This window comes from Cynocephalus volans, chromosome 6, assembly GCF_027409185.1.
Source record: "Cynocephalus volans isolate mCynVol1 chromosome 6, mCynVol1.pri, whole genome shotgun sequence".
In the NCBI taxonomy this organism is placed as follows: Eukaryota; Metazoa; Chordata; class Mammalia; order Dermoptera; family Cynocephalidae; genus Cynocephalus; species Cynocephalus volans.
In genome coordinates this window covers 21,168,007-21,180,158 of record NC_084465.1, presented here as the reverse complement: position 1 = coordinate 21,180,158, position 12,152 = coordinate 21,168,007, and positions in this window count along the sequence as shown.

The following is a 12,152-nucleotide window of genomic DNA, read 5'->3' as shown; positions in this document are numbered from 1 at the left end:
ATTAAAGGAATAGCACCAGCTTAAGCATAAGCTCAGAGACAATGCAGTCATCCTTTCAGATGCAGTATATATATTATATCAGAGTCCATGTGGCACAGTGTCTCCAATAGAAAAAAATATATGGGTCCGGGAAATAAGAGGAAAAGCAGGAGTGGGACCATTTTCCATCGCTCCTAATGACCCACTGAGGATACTGTGCTCCCATTCTGTAATGCTGGGCTCTGCGGGGTTAAAGGTCCTGTCACCCAAAAAGACCGCTTGCTTGCCAGAGGACATAGCAAGGGTCCCATTGAACTATAAGCTACTGCTGCCATCAGTGCACTTTGAGCTCCTTGTGATCAGGGGCCAACAAGTGATAAGAGTCACCATGTTGGCAGGGGTAATTGACCTGATCAGCAGTAGGAGGTGAGCTGTTTTTACACATTAGGGGTATACATGTGGAACACTTGGGTGCATCTCATTACTCCCTTGCCCGACTTTAATTGTGAGTGGACACATGCAGTAGTTCAGGCCTGAGGAGGTTGTAATTCAAGAGCTCAGACTCCTCAGGAAGGAAGGCTTTAATTACACCTTCAGGAATGTATCCAAGACCAGCCAAGATGGTGGCTGGGGTTGAAAGAAGTTTAGAATGGATAGTGGAGGAGGCGGAGAATGAACACATCATCAAAGTATGTCCCATGAGCCAGCATCATTGGCATCATATTGCAGCCTCAAGACTAAAGGCAGTAATGGGGGCTGTACTTCTTCTCATTAACACCCCTCTTCTAAGGTTACCTTCAGGCACCTTACAGGAAATAGGAAATAGGGAGGAGTTGTTTCCTGAACATATATGGGAAAGTGGATCTGTGCAGTGCAAGGGGTGGACAGTGACCACCATGAAGTTCCGCTATACAGATGTCTCTCCAAGAAAACATCCTTTGGGGACCTCAACAATTTCTTTTCTTTTTTTAGTTTATTTTATTTATTGAATCAAAATCGATTATACGTATTTTGGGGGTTGGACTTTGAGATATGTTGATTAAATCAATATTACTAGCATATATATTGTTACAAATCGTAATTATTCTTTATGCCCCTTGTCCAACCTCTCCCTTTCCCCCATTCCCTCCCCCTCCCTCCTCTAATTACCCTAGATTTCTTCTCTCCTTCTGAAAGAATAATGGTTACTCTGCTCATTTGTTGCCTAGATGATCTGTCCAATGCTGAGAGATGTGATCAGGTCCCCCATATTATCGTAGAGCAGATGCTTCTTCTGTCACTCTGAAGTGGGTTTTGTGGAAAGAGACATCCTCTTTTTTTTCTTTGTCTCTGCTGGTTACTCTTCTTGTGTGAATGCACTCCAGGACCACAATAGTTTCTGATTATGACCAGGCATGACTGTGGGAGGGGTGGCTCAGGTGTAATGAAAAAAATTGTCGTGGAAGTGAGGAGGTCAAGGAACTGAGAAGTCATATGACAGGAGTTGGATTGTGGAAAAGAAAACAATGGGCAAGTGGGTAAGAGAGAGTGACCAGGATGGTGGAAGATGACATTAAACAGTAGGGGAGAGGATAATATAACCAAATTACACAAATCCCAAGGAAACGGAGAGTTTATTAGAGGAAGGATCAATAAAAATTTGAAAGCAAAAACAGGAAACAAGGAGGACAACATGCTTTCTCTGTTCCCTGAAGTGTGTGGAGTTTAAGAAAATAAGCACCTTCTGTTTATGGTGATGTGGTGGTCTTGAGGTACATGTATATTTTTGCTAAGGGCAGTAAATAAAGGGAATGATCTGGAAAGGTGTTGAGGATATTTGTTGATCACAGAGTAGAAATACTGAAGGACTCAGTGGAAGAGTTTAGGAGGAAAGGGAAGATGTGAGAACCGAGTCCCATGACAGAAAGAACTAGGCGCTATGGGAGTAAAAGGGAAATGACCGATAATATGTTTTTCATCTGGGAAGGTATAGAGTCTTGCTACTGAAAGTATTTCGCATGATCCAGCATCATTGGCACCACCTAGCAGCTTGGTAGACATGCAGAATCTCAATCCCTATTGTATTGGAATCTGCATTTTAACAAGATACCAAGGTGTTTAGTATACATATTAAAGTTTAAGATACACTGGTATAAATAGACATGTGTTTTGCTTGCCCAACATTCATTCTGATTTTTTTCTGGAAACATTTTTCAGATAATTTCTAATGAGGAAACATAATTTCCCCACTCCGGGCCGGCCTGTGGCTCACTCAGGAGAGTGTGGTACTGATAATTTCCCCACTCTGCATTCCTGTGGTTCATGTAAGAGAGCCACTGGAAATGGTATGAGTGGCCCCATTCACCATCACTCCCATGCCCCACCGTGTAACCATCCACTGGCCAAAGAATTAAAGGCTTCTAGCCACAGTGATGGTTCAGATTGGCCTAAGACTAACCCTCATCAATTAGCATTCTTTCATCCCCTCGACCTTTGGTTTAGAGATAAGTGATCCAAATTTGTTCAGTCAGTGTGACTCCAGAGACTATCAGGAAAAAATGCCCTCGTTCCCACTGATTTGAATCTAGAGGATATAAACCCAAGATCTTTTAGCATCCCTTTTGTCACCACACAGAACCTGACTTAAAGCCCAGAGAGGGGAGATCAGATGTGAAAGATGGAAAGAGACCTGATGACATTATTTGAATCCCTTGATCTGTCCTTGAACTTTATGATCATATGATTCTATGAGCCAAGATATTCTCTGTTTTGCACAGGTCAATTTTAGTTAAATTTTCTCTTATTTGCAACAAAGAAGTCTGTCTGATATTGGTATGTTACAGATGCATGGACACGTTGCCCCATATCTCACCAGCCCACTGGAGTTCACTGCAGATGATTCCCTGCTGTGTCACTGGAAGCTTGACTGCAGGCTGGAACAACCTGGAAGTGTGGGGTACCATTCAGACTATATTTTATTTATTTATTTTTGCAGCTGGCTGGTACAGGGATCCAAAACTGTGACCTTGGTGTTAGAAGGCTTCACTTTAACCAACTGAGCTAACTGGTCAGCTCACCAGGGTGCTAATGCACCAGGGACAGAGTTTGGGAACCGATGAGGACACACCCCAGTCTTCCCTCCTTTCGGAGGGACAGTGCTGAGGCACAGTCTACATAGCATCAAAGAGGGTCCTTGGCAGGATGGAGCACCAGTTGCCTACTGCAGTAAACTGATCATTAATACACCTCTTTTCTCTCTTGTCTCACTTTCCTTACTTGCTCACTTCTACTTCTTGGGATCATCTCCCATATAACTACCTTCACCCAAATTCTTTCCTCAAGGTCTGTTTTTACAGTTCCCTTGCCTTACCCTAACAAGTTTCCTCGTGCCCCTTCGCAGTTATTCCTGTTTCCTCACCACCAGCCTCAAGCAACCACTCACCTACTTTCTTTTTTCTTTTTTTATTTTTGGCAGCTGGCCTGTATAGGAATCCGAACCCTTGACCTTGGTGTTACAAGGCTGCGTGCTGACCAATTGGGCCAGCCAGTCAGCCTCTATTTTCTATCACCATCATTTTGCTTTTTATATATTTTGATATAAAATAGAAACTTGATATTTTTTAAGTTTTATTTATTTATTTACTTACTGGGCAACTGGCCAGTATGGGGATTCAAACCTGTGACTTTGTTGTTACAAGGCTACACTCTAACCAGCTAAGCTAAATGGCTAGCCTGATACTTAGAGGTTTGAATCTTGTTGATTTTATTGCATAGGAGCTAACAGGATTTATTATATTTGCTCAAAACTACTAACTTTGTCCGAGGGGGAGCCCAGGGAGAATCTCGTTTGTGTCTACTCTTGGGATTCATCCAAGTCTGAGAACCTCTCGGAAACTGAGGGACAGCCAACCGAAGTCTACCTGTAGCAGATCCCAAGAGATCTCCTGAGAGAGGTGAACCTCCAGGGAAGGGCCTGGCATACAAGATTGTAACAAAGCCTTAGTCATTGGAGAGGCAGGGGGTGATACTGAGTCAGTTTGTTACTCAGATTTGTGTCCCAGTTCAGCCCCCTCCATAAACTCATATCTGAGTAATGCAAGCACTCAAGTGAGGTGGACGTACTGGGGAGAGGAGGAAATGTGAGCTATGACTCAACACTGAAAGAGCATTTCCCTAAAATCTCTGTGTGACATTGGTATATAACCATCATGTCCTTAATACTCATTTATAAAGCATGACATCCAAAGCATATTTGCCCAGAATTCAGAGGAGTTTTGGCATCCTGAAAAATATATCATCTCCACCATGATGATGCCCAGAGAGGGTGGAGGTGGCGACCAGTGCAGGTGACAGTTTGGTGAGAACCAGCAACTGTGACGGACTCCTTCATCTGGCTTGGCAGGCAGCACAATCATGAGTAATTCCCGCTGCTGGGGTCTAGGAAACAGACAATATAGCCCAATGATTAAGAGTCTGGGCTTTGGAATCAGACAGATCTGGATTCAAATCCCAAATGTCATCCCATCCTTCCTACATGGGGGTCCCTGATATAAGGCATGTGCCAACTGATGATGGGTGTCTAATCTATAACAATTCTTTCATCCATTCAACAAATACTTATTAAGGACCTACAGTATATCAGATAACATTGAGGATATGGCAGTGGGCAAAGCAAATGAGTTCCTTGTGCTAATGAATGTAGTGCAAAGGCGCAACTCCCTCCATTGCTAATGTCACAAAGAATCTCACTCCTCAGCCTCCTCATGGTATTTTTTCATTTCCAAGTTGTGGACTCTTTTCTTTCTCTCCCCCAAGCTCCCACTGGACAGTTGGATTTGAACCTGGTAGTTTTGTCCTGGATGCTTTTATTAGTTTCCTCTTGACTCTGTCCTTCCCTATTCCTGCACCCAACCCGCTCCCATTTGCTGGAGAGAAGAGTGTTCAGACATTTATCCTCTGCCAGCCCTGATAACCTCATCAGAAGGAAAGAGAAGTATATATTCCCCAGAGACCAGGGCGGCCCTTATTTCCCTTTGCCCTGTATTTTGCTTCTCTGGACTTACATGAAGAGACCAAGTCTACAATCCAGTTCTAGAGGTTAACCCATTTAGGACCACAGTTCTGAGGATCTCTGACACTGCGCTTCTTTCTTTCAAAAGCTGGATCCAGCTGAAGTTGCTTGGTTACCTTCATGTTCGCTGAATCAGTCAGAGTTCTTGGATATAGAGAACAATAGACCTGGCTAACATAAGAAGAAAATAAATTTATTAGAACAATATTGGATGACTCACAAAATTGGTGGGGAAATGGAGAACCAGGCTTGGAAAACAGGCAGGACAGAGGGCTGGCAGCTGGAGAGGTCTGCATAGCAGGATAAATGTTGCTGACATCACGTCCACCACCATTGCTCTGCATGGCTCGAGTGGCACTGTTGTATCTGTTGGGTGCTCCCACAAATAAATCTGACTAACTCTCTCTCTTTGCATTACTCACTCTGAGTCCTAGAGAGAGCTTCTAATTACAGAGCCTAGGTCATGCCTGTACTTTAGCTGTCCAGAAACACAGGCAACATTTGGTGGCATATTGATTGAGTACCCTCTTCGTTGCTCCCAGATTCCCCTGGCTAATGCTCCTCCAAATCTTCTGACTGAGGAGTTGGAAGGATCAGGGTTGACCCAGACTGAGGTGCAAAAATCACTGGGCCCTCTTTGTATAATCAGGCTTTGGAATACTATTATTTCTTTTTCATCATGACATTTTTTTTTTTTTTTAGCAGCTGGCCAGCACAGGGATCCAAACCCTTGACCTTGGTGTTAACAACACTGCACTCTAACCAACTGAGCCACCCAGCCAGCCCTTTCTTTCATCATGACTTGCCCTTGGTTCCTCTGTAATTCCTTGCTCTTGTTCTTCACTTTTCACTTTGCCATGTTTCTCTGCAACACTATTTGAACCTGTGTTTTCATGACTAAGACTCTCCTCCCAGCATTAATAATTTCAAACTTGTAGCCCTTGTATTCTGTACCTTTTCCAACTTTAGGGTCTTTTTGCACTGGAAAAATCGATGCACATGTAGCTAAAGTTATTTCTCTTCAACCTTCTCATCTGCTATCCAAAACTTTACTTAACTCTTAAACCACCCTACTCATCAGCTCATCAAGAGAGTAATTCATTCCCCAAAATCCAGTTTTCTTTTGCACGTTACAAACTTCTAATTTCTGTTATACAGGTATTTCTTCCTTTTTTTTTTTAAAGATGACTGGTAAGGGGATCTTAACCCTTGACTTGGTGTTGTCAGCACCACATTCTCCCAAGTGAGCCACGGGCCAGCCCTTATACAGGTATTTCTTTGCTTTCCTAAATTACTACATATTCTTAAAATTTGGAATAAGTACCCCAAAAAAGGTTTCAAATAATCTTCTTTTTTGGTGTTTATACAATGTTATTTTTCCCCTAAAATATTTGTGTTCATTATGTTTAGATATTTTTTTTAAGTTTTTTTTTTTTTTTTTTTTACATAGCAAGGAACAAGATCTAAATGTCCATTGATAGTAGGCTGGCTAAAGAAATTATGGTATATTTATATAATGGAATTCTATACAGTCATTTGAAAGAATGGTGCACGTTGTACCTGAAGCAGCCTCGGTTCAGATCCCAGTCATGACAACAACAACAACAACAACAACAAAAGAATAATGCAGATTTATATATACTGGTGTGGAGCCATGTCCGACATGTCCTCATAGATGAAAAAAGAAGAGGACAGAATGTGTGTGTGTGTGTGTGTGTGTGTGTGTGTGTGTGTGTATAGTGTATTATCACTTGTGAAAAAACTTATATATGGAAAGAGTATCTCCAGAAGGGCAAACGGGAAACTAGCAATAGTGAATGCTTCTGGGGAATTATTCTATTGGGTAGGGGCAAGCAGTGGAAGGGAGACATTCTTTTCACTGCATGCTCAGTATGGTACCAAAATAAAATAAATCTTTTGTCCTATGGGAAAATCCAGAGACATAGACAAAAACTGTGATAATTTATGATTCATCTGAAAGACCTTAAAAAAAATTACTCTATTTAGAGACCGTTTGGTTCATAGTTTAAATATTTTCTGATTTCTCCTTGAGGTTTGCCACAAAAACTTTGGGGAAAACAGAATCTTTGGTTTCACTTTAATCTCTTTGGAAAGGCTGATCTGCATTTTTGAAGAGCCATTCCAGAACACTGGGGCTAGATATCTAACTGTCTCTTCTCTTCTGTGTTACTCATTTGACAAATATTTATTGAGCACCAACAGGCCACCAGGGTTGTTACACATTCAAGTGGCCCATACGCTGCAAGCAGGTTTCAGATCCTCTGACGACAATAAAGTAGAAGAAAATATAAACTTGGTAATGACACCTCTTGCTCTATCATTGAGAGCACAGTTCTGTATGATTTTCTCATTTCAAATCCTTGAAATACCAATAAGAGACTTGATAATTAAAAATATATATATCCTTCTATATTCAGGCACATCTACTTCCAAACTATGCATTTTTCCTCTCAATATTCCAGCAGATATCAAATAGTTTTTAAGAAACCAGGATGTTATTTTCATGACATGAGCTTTTGCAGAACAAATCAGGTAAGTAGTAGACTGTAGAATATGTCATAGCAGAAGTTTCTGTTTAAATATTTTAAATATATATATTTAATTTTGTTTGAATGCTTTTCACAATTTACTTGGTATCTTAGGGATTTCAGCAAAATAATGCTGCAGGTTTGGAAATAAAATAATTCTTATAGCCTTTTTTTCCTCCATTTGGAACTCTACTGACATCTAGCAATGCTATGCGAATCCACTTCATCAGTTTTTTTTCCAAAGATTTAGACAACTATTTCCACCTTGAGACATTTGTAGAGACTAAATAAAAAGCAGAGTAACAGACAGAAATATGTGGTACTTTGCTCAGCCAAGTTGCAGTTGTAATGTTTATCATCTTTCCACTGGGGGAGGGCAGTGAAAAATAACAAACCCAAGCCAAAAAGGAAGCCATCAAAAGGCCACTGTGAAAAATAATTGAGCACAAAAGCCTAAGGAGCAGAAATCCCAGAATGATGGTACAGATTATATGGTGTTTACAGAAAGACAGATTCTTTCTCTTTCTTTCTTTCTTTCTTTCTTTCTTTCTTTCTTTCTTTCTTTCTTTCTTTCTTTCTTTCTTTCTTTCCTTTCTTTTTCTTTCTTTCTCTCTTTTTTCTCTTTCTTTCTCCTCTCTTTTCTTTCTTTCTTTGTTCTCTTTCTTTCTTTCATTCATTCTGCACAGTAATTCGGAATATAGACAACAGATCCAGACTGCCTGGGTTTTAATCCTGACTTTGCTACTCATTACTAGTGTGTGACCTTGTTCAAGTTACTCAACCTCTCTGTGACTCAGTTTCCTTATGTGTAAAACAGTACATACCTCATAGAGTTGTTTAATATTGCTCTTTGAACAGTGCCTGGCACATAGTAAACATTATAGAAGTGTTTGTTAAATTAATTTATTAATTAGTTTAATAAGTATGCATTGAGCAACTTCTACCGTCCAGGTATTGAGCCAGGTGCTTGAGATACAGTGGTGAATGAGATAGTCACAGCATCTGCATCCAAACTTTGAGACTTTTTTTTTTTTAATTTCTAACTTTGGGACTATGGAGAAAGGCAGGCCATTAAATAAGTGATTACGTAAAATGTGAAGAGTGTTTTGACAGGGGATATAAAATATCATGGGAATACTGTGGAGGAAACTTCCTAACCCAGGTCAAAGGGATGTCTGGTTCTTCTAGGAAGAAGCTTTGCAGGCATCAGAAAAGGCAGTATAGTATGTGGTTAAGTAGCCCTGGGAAGCCTAGCTCTCTGGGTTTGTATCACGGCTTCATCATTTACTGATTGTGTGACTTTGAGCAAGTTAATTAATCTCTCTGTACGTTGGATTTCCTTAACTATAACATCTCAAGGCCGGAGGCGGTGGCCGGTTAGCTCAGTTGCTTAGAGCATGGTGCTGATAACACCAAGATCCAGGGTTCAATCCCTGTACCAGCCAGCTGCCATAGATAGATAGATAGATAGATAGATAGATAGATAGATAGATAGATAGATAGATAGATAGATAATATGGGAGCCATAATTGTATCTTCCTCTTGGGGTGTGGTAAGTATTAAATAAGTTTACATGTCTAAAACACTTTGAAGAGTACTTGAAATACTGTAGGCATTGTCTAAGTGTCTTAATGATAAGTATTATTTGAGTATTAGGTATTATTACACAATAAAAGTATTATCACATGATGAAAATATCATAATATGATAATACTATGTTTGATCTGTCCTTTGCCTTTACCTCCACTTCTATGAGACAGGTAAAAATTTTAAAAGGTGAAAGATTTATACAATCTGAAGAGAAACCAGAGTATTAGAGACAGGTAAAAATTTTAGAGCACTATTTTTAGAGCAGTATTTTTCTTGCATCTTTTGCTTAAGTCAATAATATAACTAAAATTTTTCTCTTCCTCCTCCTCCCTTTTTAAGTCTAGCTTTTAGTAGAGATTTAACAGGGGGACCTCGCTGGAAATATTAAAGCATAGAAACTGGAACCACTGCATGCCCAGATAATACCAGCATGCCTTATAGGGTGTTTCAGCTTTCCTCTTCTGGAAAGACCATTGAACCTGCAGTCAGATGACTTAGGTTTTCTGGTTTTTTTGGGGGGGGTGTTGGCGGCTGGCTAGTACAGTGATCAAACCTTAGACCCTAGTATTATCAGCACCACACTCCAACCAACTGAGCCAACCAGCCAGCCCCACTCCTTAGGTTTTATGCCTCGCTGTGCCATTTTCTGGGTCTTAGGCAAGTCACTTAACTTGTCTGATCTTTAAGTTTTTCATCTGTAAAATGGGAAGATAATAATTCCTCATTTATGGAGTTGTTCTGAGAACAAATGATATGATATATGGAGGAAGGAGGACTTTGTAACCTGTAAAGATCCACTCAATTAGAAATACAGCTGCATGCATTTGCCTCATCATATCCACTCCAGTTTTCGATATAGCTGGCCACTTCCATGGGCCATTCATGTTGTCCAATAAATCCTTAGCCATCTGCTCGAAAGGCTTAGCAACTTACCTAAATTCCAGATCAATCTAGGATGCCTACTTAGGGCCTAAATTGCTGGGAGGGGTGGGTTTATGGGTCTGAGAAAGAAACAATTTATTTTCTTCTTTTTCACCACATTCTTTCTTCTCTCTTTCCTTTGCTTCCTGAAGAACCCTTGACCCACTCATTCAACAAAAGAAGGGTTAAGAGGAATTTTCTTCCCTGTCCTTATCTCGATTTCTATATCACTCAGAGAGTCATGGTGTTTTGTGGTTATGTATTGATGTATCAGTTACTACTAGTGGATCTTTTGTTTGTTTGTTTTTCATGATAGTTTCTCAATAAATGTTTGTTGGATTAAATTTACCTGAACAGACAATAATATATTAAAGCTATTCAGAGCTCAGAACAGACTGTACACACTCAGATCGAGTGATTTATTCCAGAAGAATTTCAAGAGGGTTAAAAATCTGGATCCAGGCAATTTTGTTCAGAGAATTTTGAAGGGGTGAAACAGCTCTGGATGCAGGCTAAGGTCTTTGTTATGAAAAAGATGCAACATACAAAGAATTGCAAAACACCACCAGAGAAACATCTGGGTATTTTTGAACCTTTGGCAGCGATTTACTTCTGTCTGGAACACACTTCCTTCCCTTTCCTCCCATCTCTAATCTCACTCACGGCTTAACCCAGTGTCACATAATAAATCAGGAAAATTTATAGAAATCTTTTCCTAAATCCTAATCCCTTGAATTTATGATCTGGTGATTCCTCCTTCCCCTGCCATTAATTCTGAAACCAACATAGCATATAAATACAGCAACTGCATGTCCTGGTTTTTCTACCAGTTTTGATTTAAAATATTATCTCTTATGGTCAGAATTTTTCCCATTTTTGGTTCATATTTATGGAGGTACTATAATAAAGAGTTTATGTAAGAAAACTACTGTGTCAAATTATTTTTAAGGTATTATGCTTTACTTAGCTATGTTTTAAAATACAGAGTAGGGGAGGCCCCATGGCGCACTTGGGAGGGTGCAGCGCTTGGGAGCGCAGTGGCGCTCCCGCCGCGGGTTTGGATCCTATATAGGGATGGCTGGTGCGCTCACTGGTTGAGCGCGGTGCGAGCAACACCAAGCCAAGGGTTGCGATCCCCTTACCGGTCACAAAAAGGACAATAAAATACAGAGTAGGGGGAATATTTGTATTTGAACAAATTCAAAAACTTCATCAGCAATCAAAAATGCAGGCTAAATGGCTGGTTAGCTCAGGTAGTTAGAGTGCAGTGTTATAACACCAAGGTCAAGGGTTGGATCCCTATACCAGCCAGCCATTCTCCCCACCAAAAAAAAAAAAAAAAAAATTCAAGTTAAGATACCATTAAAAAAATAAACGACTTGCAAATAACATCTACTTAAAAGTTTTAGTATGTAATGTTGGTGAAGGTTGGAGAATCAGTAAATTCTCTGGTAGGAATGTAAATTGAAAGTCTTTAAAGCAATTTTGTCATATCTATCTGGAGTATTAAAAAGTTCACACATACTAAAGTAATATATCCACGCTCTGAAGTAATATGCTGGCTTTGAATTCTCAGTACATAACTGTTCTCTGAACGAAACTAACAAAGTTGAAAATGGCGATTTAAAGAATATTTAATGAAGATAATGTCCATGACATACTATTACGTGTAGAATGTAAGGGGCAGGCTGAATAGCTCACATGGTTTCAGCATAGTGCTGATAACACCAAGGTCAAAGGAATAGATCCCTTTACCCACCAGCCACCAGAAATAAATAAATAAATAAATAAAAATACATGTAGAACACAAGAAACTGAATGTATAACATCAATAATTTATACTAATATCAATGTATCTATCTGGAGTTAAATGAAGGTCTCTGACTATGGGAGTTTGCCTATTTTCAGTCTTTATTCTTTGCACAAATCTGTTTTCTAAATGCTCTCTCTCTTTTTTTTTTTTTTTTGGCAGCTGGCTGGTACTGAAATTGAACCCTAGACCTTGTTTTATCTGAGCCAGCCAGCCAGCCCTTGTTTTCTAAATGTTCTGTAATGAGCATGAG